At 45.5% G+C, this 12,417-nt stretch overlaps 1 pseudogene; it reads left to right on the forward strand.

Moving 5' to 3' along the window:
* Positions 1-17: 17 nt before the first annotated feature.
* Positions 18-12,417, forward strand: part of LOC137886770 (nuclear factor 1 X-type-like) — a 30,335-nt pseudogene continuing 17,935 nt past the window's right edge.

Here is a 12,417-nt window from a genome sequence, read left to right on the forward strand (position 1 = left end):
TAACGTGGAGACGGGACGGGGGTCAGTAAACGCAACACGAAAGCACAACGCAGAGGTGAGAGCGGGTCGGACAGATTACTCCCAACTAAAAATAAAAAAAGATTCACCATCATGTGAAAAGTCCCCCCAAAAAAAGGCGTGCTCTGCGCAGAAATAGAAGAAGAATAAAAAACCCGCCTTTATTTGTTTTGTTTTGAGTGAGAATTTAGACAGAGGAGAGCGATTAGAAAAAAGAAAAAAAAAGAAGAAGAAGAAAAAAAAAAAGAGAGTCGTGCAAAGAGGAGAGAGGGGAGGGAGAGAAAGTTTTTTCCCTGAAAGTTTGTGCAAGCTTTCACTTTCTAGGCGGGGTTACTGTACGCTGCAGCAGCATGGAGTGAGAGAAACAGGACGGAGAGCGAATGCAATGCAGCACCACAGCGAGCTCCCATCCGACTTAAATACGCTCCTCTAGAACACAGCCATGTACTCCCCGTACTGCTTGACACAGGTAAATCCTCCGCTCTTCTTTATTCGGGTCCGGGTTGTTCGTAAGTGTGTGTGTGTGTGTGTGTGTGTGTGTGTGTGTGTGTGTGTGTGTTGGGGGGGGTGCGCCGGGTTCTTTTTTTTTTTTTTACATTTTGTTGTATCGTCTTCTTCTTTATCGCGCTGCTTCGCTGGTGTTTCACGTGTGCTCGTGAGTTGTGCCGGAGCGTCTCTTTTCCTCGCGCCCTAAACTTCTCCCCTCAACTATAGAACTTCCCCGACGCTCGTCGTGCCCCCCCCCCCCCCCCCCCCCCCCCCCCAGGTTCGTCTCACCGGGCGCGTTTCCGCTCCGCCGCTCCGGGAAGTGGACTTTCTTGTGCGTTTTTTTTTCCCCATCGCACATGGGCTGTTTTTTTTTTTGTTTTTTTGGGAGAGTAAAATGGCGCTTCTCCCGAAATGTATTTCATATAAAAAAAAAGAAAAAAGAGAAGAGAAGAAGAAGAAGGAGGAGGAGGAGGAGGGGAGCCTGCAGGAGGGGAGAAGAAGCACAGAGCGCGCGCGGGGATAGACAAGAATGTGGACCGGAGTTTAACATTAACGGCTGTTTAAGATTAATTTTTTATAAAGAGTGTTATTTTTTTTGGAGGGGGCGGGGGCGGGGGCGGTGAGAGGAGTTGCAGGAGAGCAGGGCGCACACCGCCGCCTTTAGGGGCTGCATATCATGTGGAGGCGAGACCACGGGGGGGGGGGGCTGATCTGCTGGTGTGTGCGCGCGCGTGTGTGCGTGTGATTATAACTGTGAAGAGCAGCGCAGACAGTCTTCCGAGATAGGGTTTAAAAAAAAAAAAGTTGATGTGTGGATCACTGCTGCGCTGTGGTTGACTATAATTGCACGTTTACTGCACTTGAACGCAACACGTGTTCACGTAGAGCGGCATTGATTTGGGACTTAAAGTTCCGGCTCTTGTCTCTTTATAGTCCTGTTGTCCCCCCCCCCCCCCCATGACTTGAGTTTAGGAGTGGTTTTTTTTCCTGTTGCACTTAAATTTAGACAAACTTCACAAACGAAGTGTCACACATTTTTGATGTAACATTGCTTCCTCTGACATCTTGCTTCTGGTTAAATCTTGCCCCCCCCAAGTTATTCATTTTTTGTTGTAACATTTAATGTGCCAGTCGTTACGTTGCTGCTGCCGTTGTGGAGGAAATGATATGCGTCATCATTATCGAGCAGCGGTTTGAACTTGAACTCTCTTCAGGTGTGAGGCATCCGCAGTAAACGTGACCTTTTGACCCGTCCGACATGCTTTTCACTCTTAAACTCTTTTCATTTGCTCTGCTTTAATTCTTACACGAATCTTGATTTTTTATTTTTTTTTGTTTTGTTTGTTCATCATCACTCTCAGTGTAAAAAAATGTTCAGAGAAAAAGAGAGGACGGAGTGAAAGCTGCGGCGCTGCTCGCAGAACTTCTCCTTGCAGCGTTGGTGCAGCTCTTTTTGAACATTTCACAAATCCCTCTCACACCACTAATCCATGTCTTTTATTAACTCACCAGCCCTATAAATACAATTCAAAAATAATCTCTAGTTTGAAATATCCCCCTTGTTTGTTTTTTTGCAGTTTATTTTTTTGAAGGTTTCCTTTTTGTGAAGCCAAGCGGTGGCAGCGACCTGGCCGGCTCACACAGCTGCTGGGAGTCCCATAAAGCCGACTTGTTTATCCCTCGTTGGCTGGCTCTGACGGCGGACTGCCGGCCCTGTTTCATGTCTAATTCAACCCTGATTTTTACAGCGCTTTTTTTCTTTTTTGTTTATTAAAAAAAAAAAGAGAGACTTCCTCCGACCGAGCGGCTGCCACCAGAGGCCGTGGGGATGAGTCGGCGCGGGCGCAAGTCCTGTCTGGTTCCCATTTACAAAGGATCATAACTCTCGCTGACACCAGATTTTTGAAATGATCATTTCCCTTTTAATTCATTTTATTGGAGGAACTTTTATGTGCCGTGTTGACTCGGAACCTCGGAGGCTTAAAGTGACTTAGAAATGGACATAAAGTAGAAACAGATGATGCTTATTCGCCTACAAATGAGGATGTTTGTGTGTGTGTGTGTGTGTGTGTGTGTGTGTGTGTGTGTGTGTGTGTGTGTGTGTGTGTGTGTGTGTGTTTGAGATTATTTCCCACACAGGCCTTGATGACTTTATCTGCAATTGATGAACTATTTCTTTCAACAAAAAAAAATTTGTGGCATAAATTCCCCCTCAGTTCTAAATAGCCGGCAACAGAAGCTCACACAGTGTAACGCGGTGCACATGTTGCACATGAGGGCAACTCTCAGAACCAGAACCAGAACCAGAACCCCTTCAGTCTTGTCTCATTTTTTTATTTTATTTTTAAAATGTTGTACCTTGTGTGTGTGTGTGTGTGCGTGTGTGTGTGCGTGTGTGTGTGTGTGTGTGTGTGTGTGTGTGTGTGTGTGTGTTGTGCAGAGAAGAAAACAACTTTCCCTCTCTCTCTCTCTTTCTACGCACACACACACACACACACACACACACACACACACACACACACACACACACACACACACACACAGCATTCCCTTGCAGACAGGAGAGGCTCATTTTTGTTTATTGAATTGCTGTTAATAATTAAGAAATTTGAGCTTGGACCTCGAATGTGGCACCAATTTGTAAACACAATGGAATGAATTATTAACTGTGATTTAAAAAAAAACAAACAAGTCTTGCTGAAGAGCAGCAGCAGCGTTGCTGGGATGTGACGGACGGTGTGTGAAATGGAAGCAAATGACGGGGAAAGGAGTGTGTGTGTGTGTGTGTGTGTGTGTGTGTGTGTGTGTGTGTGTGTGTGTGTGTGTTTCATGCTGGATATAAAAACCACATCTATATTTAGGCTTTTTTTTTAATGTAATATTTCGTTTTGTGAAGAGAAGTAGGAGCCAGCACCGGTACACTGTCTGGTATTTTTTAATTTCCCATTCATCCATAAAAAAAAAAGAAAATCATTTGAAGCCTATAGCGCACATCTCCTGACGTCATTTTTTCCCTCTTGTAAATTTTCTTGCAATTTGTCCTTTTATTATTATTTTTTGTTGCTTTCTCCAAAAGTGTGCGTTTCTCCTCGCAGGGCCACAATGACGCAGCGCAAATCTGCAGCCTTAAAAACAGAACTCTTCCTTTTCTCATTGGATATTTGTAATGTGTTCAGTAGCTCTACTATGCAGTTCATATATTCTCATATATTGTTTTCACTGGTGCGACACATTTTAACTGATTCCTTCCCTCTGCCCCCCCCCCCCCCCCCCCCCCCCTCCCCCCCCCCTCCTCTGCCCGCCTGGACGCTGACCCCTGCTCTCCTAACACCCTCTCAACACTAAAGTATTACCCTACTCACCTTCTAAACAATGCCTTAGTGGTAAGTCCTATTTAGTCCCTACTTATTCCGCATTAGGTGTTTGTGATTTTACATACTCCATCTTGAGAAAATGTTTCTTTTTTTTTGTGGTTGGGTGAGTTATACTCCTGCAGGGCTCGTGCGGGGAAAAAACATGTTTCTTTTGCACACACACACACACACACACACACCACATACACACACACACACATACACACACACACACACACACACACACACACACACGCTCCATAAAAAGTTGCATTTTCTCTTTGTGTTTTTTTTTTTTTGGAAATTGTTGTTGCCATGCAGCGAAAACAGCAAAAAAAAAAACTGTCCGCAACTCCGACCACGTTGTATTTTAATGTGCGCGGAAGACGGCCCGGAGATAAATATATATTTCATTACAAATATGACGCTATAATTATGGTATTTGAAATTGCCAGCTTTTATTTTGAAATTTGTCCTTTTTTTTTTTTTTTAGCTCAAACTCTATCAGACTTGCGCGGCACTTTTAAAAAATAATTGGGTGCCACATCTTTCTCACGCAGCTGCAAGTTTCCTGTTTGCTTATTACGTCGATACAACAGTCTGACGAAAGTGTTTGTTTACATTTTTTTCTTTGTCTGTCAGAAGTCACCGCCGCTTTGAGGTCACCGCCTCGGTGAACGCGACTTATTGCACCTGCGTGTCGCTCCGAGAGGATGTGTTGTGTTTTTTTCTTACGTCACCGCCGCTCGTTGTCAGAAAGCAGTGTTTTTACTGAAAATATATATTTTTTTAAAGCGCACAAGCTTGTTTTTTTTGTTTTTTTTAAATCTGATGAAGTGAATGTTATCAATATCTGGACTTTTGAGCGTTAGCTTTACATTTACAAACGGTTTGATGATGAGGTGGTCCCTTCCACTCCCCCCCCCCCCCCTCTCCGTCTCTTTCCAAGGCCTGCAAAATGAGTTAGAACAGCTGTTCAGAGGATTCAGAGCTGATGGAACCACAGTCTGAATAAACAGAAAATGTTGGATTTTTTCAGAATAAAAGACGGCACGTAGAGATGCGTGCACACGGACATGAAAACGCGCTCCTAAAGCCGTTGGTTTCTTCATGCCGAACCCTTAACTCAGTGCCGCCCCTCGAACCCAGACCCAGCTCCGACCGGGGGAACCGACCGGCTCTGCTCCATGGACTCCATTTTAGATTCATTTTCCCGGCGGGTTTTGTGGTTAAATAATGATGATTAATGGTGATACTCGTTATGTGGAGAGTTTGGAGCGAGAGAAATACGTTTCTAGAACATTACATTTTCTAACTGTAAAAACCTGTGGAGCTAACATTAGCCGAGTACGTTAGCACATCGTTACGCTAGGTACTGAAGGTATACGGAATAGAAGAAAATTCTGATCTCCGAGCTGTTTTCACGACTGAATCACTTTGAATAAATCCTTTAAATGCATATTGTAGACTCTTTTGTCTGCTCCTCTCTGAAATTGCTTTTTTGAAGTTGTTTTTTTTACCGAAAATTTGATAATATTTCTGCAGTTAGTGACAGTGTGGGCTCCATGGTAGCGGTGCGTCGCTATCGCTGGATTAGCCGGGATGCCAGTAACCAGGCGGCTGTGTTTCTATTTAAAATCTTTAAGCCAATCGCTGCAGTTTCACATTAACAACCAGCACCACAGCCACATAGCGAGGCCTTAACAATTGGTCTCGTTGCCCGTATGCTTAATTACGGTGTCGCTGCGGGTTTCGGTTCGGTTGCACACAAGTTTAATCGTCTTAATTCTGCACATACGGCCTCAGTGTAACTCACCGATTCCCCGCAGCAAAAATAAGTTTCGTCTGTGTGGATAAAAGCGAGCCGGCAGCCAGTAAAGCACTCTGCTCTTGGACACCAGACAGAAGAATGAACTCATAGTACACTTGATTGACAGGTGGGGCGGATCCATTGTGCTCTCTTGTAACTGAGTTGTGTGCGTGCACGTGCGAGGAGGGAAGACGGACGGGAGGGTTACGGCGGTGAAATCGGAGTCCCGCGATTGGCCATGCTGCTGTTTTGTGCCGCACAGGCAGCGCCGGATCCCCCCCCCCCCCCATCACGGGACGCCGGGAGGTCACGATGCCAGACGCTCGCCTGGGACATCATGTTCCTTTTACTTATTCATTCATACCATGCAGCCAGTTCCAGGGCCAAGCCACCGCAAAAACCAGCACCATGAAAAGACTCAAGTATTTTACACACTGAACTGTGGCTTGGCCCATTTAAGGTGGCAGTTGTTGTGTATTTCTGCCCTGGTGCCGGCAGCCCTGAAACAAGGAGGTAGCATCCCACAGCTTTTTTTTGTTATCTTTGCGGCTTCAAAATCGGTAGCGTGTTGTGGATTATTTGCATTCTGAGCATATAGCTGAGAGGCTTATGAAGGTTTCTGCGAATAATGCCTTTTTCCAGCGATATACATTTCTCTGTGTTTATTGTCAGCTGGTGACTGGGGGCCACCATGCGTCAGCAGGATTGAATTTATGGCAATTCTTGCAAAAAAAAAAAAGAAAAAAAAGAAGAAAATTCAGAGCTCTCGTCGTCGGCGAGGACAAAGACGGGATGAGCCGGGCGCGTTTTGGCAGCGGGCGATATAGATTTGAATTAAGTAGCATGTAGTTTTTTATCTCGAGCTGCATGCAGAGAGAGGCAGAATCCAACTGCGTCTCATTCAGTATCAGCACAGCTGTCCCAGCATCCGTGGAGAATGGATTCCTCCTGCTATTGCCATGGGAGGCTCCAGCCAAGAAGAATGGGAGGATATCCAGTGTGTGCGCTTGTGTTTTAAAAGGAAGGAGTGAGAGGAGCGAGTGAAACGCTGGCCTGTCTGTCTATGTGTGTGTGTGTGTGTGTGTGTGTGTGTGTGTGTGTGTGTGTGTGTGTGTGTGTCATGTTGTCTCCACCCGCCTCACTTTTCCTTCGCTCATGTCACCTCTGGCACGGATTAGTCTTTGGCACAACTCTGGCAGTGCCCGCGGCCCCAGTGCGGTCCTGTGGTCGCCGATATGTTGTGCTGTTGCCATGGCTACTGAACACACACACACACACACACGGGTGCTAAATTACATAATTGAGCGAGAATATACAGAGGAACACAAAATACTTAGTGTACAATATGAGAGCAGAGAAAGGGGGAGAAGATACACCAGAAAATGCTCTTTGGCTTTTCCCAATAGGAGAACCCTTTTTGGTTCCCGGTGGACCCTTTATAACCTTTCAGAGGGTTCTACCTAGAACCCAACATAAAGGGTTGTACTCAGAACCATCTGTGAAAGGTTCCACCAAAAACCTCCTACGAGCAGTGCTTGAAGCAGGCTGGTACTCACCGGTATACATTTAGAACCCACCGAGTGACAGAGGGTTCTACTGAAAATCATTTTATATTTCAAGGGTTTCCTCTAGAACCCATCCATATTCCAAGGGTTTCCTCTAGAACCCACCCAGAGGGTTCTACAGAGAAAACCTTTATGTTCCAGGGGTTTCATCTAGGAAGCACTCAGGGGGTTGTCCCGAGAACCCTTTTATAATCCAAGGGTTCTATCTAGAAACCACCCAGGGTTCCTCAGGAGGTTCCTAAAGGTCTTGTGCTGATGTAGTGAAGCGCAACCCACAATAACCGTGGTTCACATTCATAGTTTTTAAGGGGGTATGGGCAGAAGAACTTTCTCTTCCAAAGGGGTTCTTTGGATGAAGTGTTCTCAATCGAATCCTTTGAACCCTTGAAAAAGCCTTTCCTTCAGAATCCAGTGGTTCTGGGTAGAACCTCAGCCCTTCAGGAAGAACCTTTTTCAACCCATATTTCTAAGAGCGTATAGAGTTTTGCGCGTATGAATTTAGAAACCACCTAGAGTAAACCAGAAAAACAGAAAGTTATTGTTGAATATTTGAGAGCTTTGTCATAGCTGAGCTTCAGACACAGCAGTACAGCGTGTTCCTCCCTCTGATGCCAAGTCTTCACTCTAACAACAACAGTGCCGCCATTATGTGGCTGTTCGGAACGTTGTGACAGCCAATATGACAGGGCAATTGAGGGTAAGGTGTTTGCGGTGACAATTAGCGGTGTTTGTGTGTGTGAGAGAATGACACACAGTGTTTATATGACAGAGGGTGTGGCACCTAAGGTTTACATAGATGAGACACACATGCATATTTTTATTTCTTCACCCTCCTGCTCCTCCTGGACTTCAGTCTGTTTTGAATAGATCTTTTAACCGTGAGAGCGTCAGCGACATGTCACATTCAAGCCGCCATATTTCTGCCACGCTTTGCTTGCGCTGGAGTGGCCTTCAAGGGCTTTTGAACTGCAAAAGAAGGGCAATGATGGATGCGTGTTAAACGAATATAATCTATTACATGTTGATTCGTGATCAAGTGAGAAAAGCTACTAGTGTGAGGCCAGCAGCACAAGCTGTCACTACAGCAACGGATTTCAGTCAATAAAGTCATATTTCGGGTTGGTGAAATGAATAATTGCCGTATATTCTTCAGTGTTTTGCTAGTTTTGCTGGTGCTAAAGAAGACAGACCGAGAATCGTCTCCGAGTGTGCTTTGTTAGATTTTGAGCTAATGCCAGTGTCAACACGTCGTCAGCAAGTAATTCTCAGCTCTTCCTTTTTAATCAACAAGTGACGTTTTCGGTAAAAGATATTGAATTTCGAGGATCTTTCATTGTGTTCCTTAGAAGAGGAACGCAAAAGGGCTCGCGCTCGTGACCGGGGACACAACGCGGAGCCTGCGACACGCCATTGTATTCTGGCGCATCGCAGGTCAACAGAAATAGATAAGAGAGAGTTGTTGTTGTTGCGGATCATTGACGGCCAACTCAAGGTCACTTCGGTGTGGGCAATCTGGGCATGTTGTTTGGCCCGTCCTGCCTGTCTGTCTGACCTACATCTCACTGGGCCGGCTAAATATATACAGTAGGCCCCTCCATTACAAAGCTCGGATTAATCCGGATGAAATCTGAGCACCGTGTCACTCTCACTCTCTCTCTCTCTCTCTTTCTCTCTCTTTCTCTTTCTCTCTCTCTCCGCGCGTTTGACTGCAGCCTTCTCTTCTACAAACTTCCAACTCTCGAAGAAATTAGAAAAGAAAGGCAGATTCAAACGTGGCACACGCATGCACATTGTCGTCTTGTGAATAAGGCCGGCGCTGTAGCCACAATAAGTCCACCCATTCAGAAAACCAAATGCTCTGCACATTTGGCGTCTGTTTGAATTCAAAGCCCAACTATGTACGTAAGTTATATTTTGTTTCCCTCGTGCATAACGCACCTGCACATACTTAATCACACGAGGCACAGGTGTGCATTCTTTCAGATAAAAATATCACACCCAGCACGACATGTGTTACAGCATGAGAGTGTGTGTGTGTGTGTGTGTGATACAGGACAGCGGTTTCCAACTCTTTTTTTTTTTTTTTTTTTTTTTTGGTCTGATGTTCCCCCCACGGCCCTATCGGATGAACTCGAGTGAATAGAATTGCTTAATTTTTAATTTTTTGGTCAATTTGCATTTGTAGAATGGCAGAAGCTGAACATTTCAATTATTTAACCATTACTTTTAGCTAACTATTTTAGCCATATAACCATTACTTTAAGCTGTCTAACAAATTTAAGACAGGGAATGGAAATAATATTGTTACTCAAGTTAGGAAGTAGTTAAGAAATTCAAGAAAGAGTTTAAAAAAAAGACTCTTGACATGTAGTGTAAGTTAAAACGGTAGCCTACATAAAGTTCCATATAAACTTATCTTTGACTTCTCTTTAGCAGAACCTGCAAGTAAATATCTCAAAATAATTTAGCTAACTTAGCTAAATCTTACGTTTAGCTAACTATTTCAGCAGTTTAGCCATAATGTTTAGCTAACTACTTCAACAGTTTAGCCATAACGTTTAGCTAACTAGTTTAATAGTTTAGCCATAACGTTTAGCTAACTATTTTAATAGTTTAATCATAATGTTTAGCTAACTAGTTTAATAGTTTAGTCATAACGTTTAGCTAACTATTTCAGGTATTTCTAGCTAACTGTTTTTACCGTTTATCCGTGACATTTACCAGATTACTTGAACGGTTTTTCCCACTTCTTTTAGCTAACTGTTTTTAGCTAACCGTTTCATTCACCTCTCTGTGCTTGCTAACGGTTTAGGCTTCTCTGCTCGCTTTCAAACTAGTTTTCACACACTTTAAATCACAACACCTATGCCACATTTCCACCGCGTGGTTCGGCTCGACTCGACTCGCTTGGACCCCTTCCTCTTTGGTTTTCCATTGGCACAAGTTGTGGATAGTAGGCTACGTGGTATTTATTTTTGGTACGACCTCGCTCAATGTTCCAAGAGGGATGCTATTGCGGGTTCTCTCTGACCAATCAGTGGTGGCTACTATTTTAAGTGGAAAACGAAATTGAGACAAGCCCCTGGTACCAACATTGAGTAGAGTTGAGGCCCACCGTGCAGAGTAATTTAGCCATTAGTAGGTAGATCTCTTATATGGCAATTTTGTATTTCTAAAATGTGTTCAGTTACTCTCCGATCTTTCCAGGGGCTTGAGTACCTCTGGTTGGGAATCGCATATTAGAAGCCAGCACAACACACATACAGTCATTAATCTATGGCTTCCTGCGTTCCCTCCATCCATCCATTTATTACCAGGCAAAGCAAACATCCCTGCACACCTGGTGAAGCCTGGAGAGGCGAATGCAATCATTTGGGCACAAAGGACAAAGACTCCATCAGGCCGCAGTTAATTGGGGAAATAGCGGTGGGGTGGGGTGGGGGTGGGGGTGGGGGGGTTGTTCAGCCGTCAAGGGATGACATCACGCAGTGACGGCGCTCCATGATGTCATAGCATTCATCATCTTTTCACCGCTTCTTCGGCCTTCCTTTAAGTAGCGGTGGATAAAGAGGCATTGATTGGCTCGTTGATTGTACCTCGAATTTCCCCGAGGCTTTCTCTTCATCATCACGCTGCATTACCTCATGCCGTAGCAAAAGGCGAAACGGTTCCAAGTAGAGTCCTGGATATGTTGATCCGGCACAGGAGATGAAAACAGCGACCACGGAGGAGAATAATCCGCATCGGCTATTTAGCAGATAAGATTACGAGCCCTGGCAATGATTGTATCCACTACTTCAGCCCGGCATTAACATTCGCTTTTATTCTCTTTCCCCGGGAACGTGGCTCAAAGGCCTGCGATTGGGCTTGATAGGCATTTATTGGGTTAACGTTGGGAGGGAAAGTCTTTTCCTGTCCCGGGGGCGGGTGGAGGAACGTTGACGCTCGGAGGCTTGCGAACCTGCGAGTCAAACAGTAATGAAAACAGTTGTGACCTGATTTTCAAGAGCTGGGGAAAAAGAAACACAAGAGTCGAGAGGGGAAGGAGGATTTTTAGTTACAGACAAAAGCATGTCAGGCAACAATATGTTAGGATGAGTCTTTCCTTCTTTTATTCTTTCCCTTGCCTTTTTTTCTTGTGTTGCCTTTCACCCCCCCCCCCCCCCCCCCCCTTACCTTCCCTCTACGTTTTTTGCCCATGTATCTAATTCGGCCACCCCCTGTCCGGCAAGGAATCGCTGTCACCCCAGGGAACAAAGGGGCCTGAGCTCGGCTCTTCAGAGCAGGAAGTTGGCGCGGGGCCAAGGGTGGAAAATCTATACTTGGTTGCATAATATTACATATCTTTACCTCAGATGAACTCTTGCGAGGAGGCCTGGCAGCTGTGAGCAAACAGAACCGGAGGGCGGGAGTTTATTAACTGACTCCGTTTGTGTGGAGGCGCGTGTGCGTCGGGTATGAGTGCGCGCTCTATGCTTCTTGTGACTTGTGTTCGCCGGCTGGCTGAGGCTGTTTTCGAGACCCCTCTCGACAGTCGAGCAGAGTGCAGTAGAGTCAAACAGACCCCTTGTTGAAATAGAAACAGAGCGGAGTGGAGCGGGGCAGAGGAGGGCCGAGCGGGGCTTCAGGGTTAGACCCGAACACGGCTCTGCGGCTTCTCCTTTTTGGCCCGGTCGACCCGAGCCATCCCCCGACTCGCAGCTGCGCCGCGCTCTCCGTGATGTAAACTTTTATGCTCTGTTTAGGCTCAGAGAAATAGCTGCAGGATTAGTGTGTGTTACATGGGAAAGTTGTGTGTTTGACTGGAAAAAAAAAAGAATTCAGCGCAGGGTGAGGATTTCGTGTCACTGCTGAGATGTAAAACACAGATGGGGGGGGGGGCCCGGATTTAATGAGTTCACAGTAGCGAGGGACAAATCAACGCTCCTCAAACGCCCTTTACGCCAGTTTATGAATTCGCTTTCGGACTCTTCCATTATTAAGACGTCTGGTCCCTGAATAATAAAATAAAGAAAAACTCCTCTTTTGCGCGCTTTCTTTATTTTTTGTTGTTGTTCTCGAGCTCTGCTGAAAGTGAGCAGGACCCCCGAAAGCGGGGTTTTTTTCGGCCGTCTAACGTGTCAAGCCGCTGTCAGTCAGCGCGAAAAGCCCCACCGTGAAACTCGAACCGGGCCCCATTATG

Source organism: Cebidichthys violaceus, unplaced genomic scaffold (assembly GCF_023349555.1).
Source record: "Cebidichthys violaceus isolate CVI_PGR_0920_01 unplaced genomic scaffold, fCebVio1.0.p SCAF_452, whole genome shotgun sequence".
NCBI classification, from domain to species: domain Eukaryota; kingdom Metazoa; phylum Chordata; class Actinopteri; order Perciformes; family Stichaeidae; genus Cebidichthys; species Cebidichthys violaceus.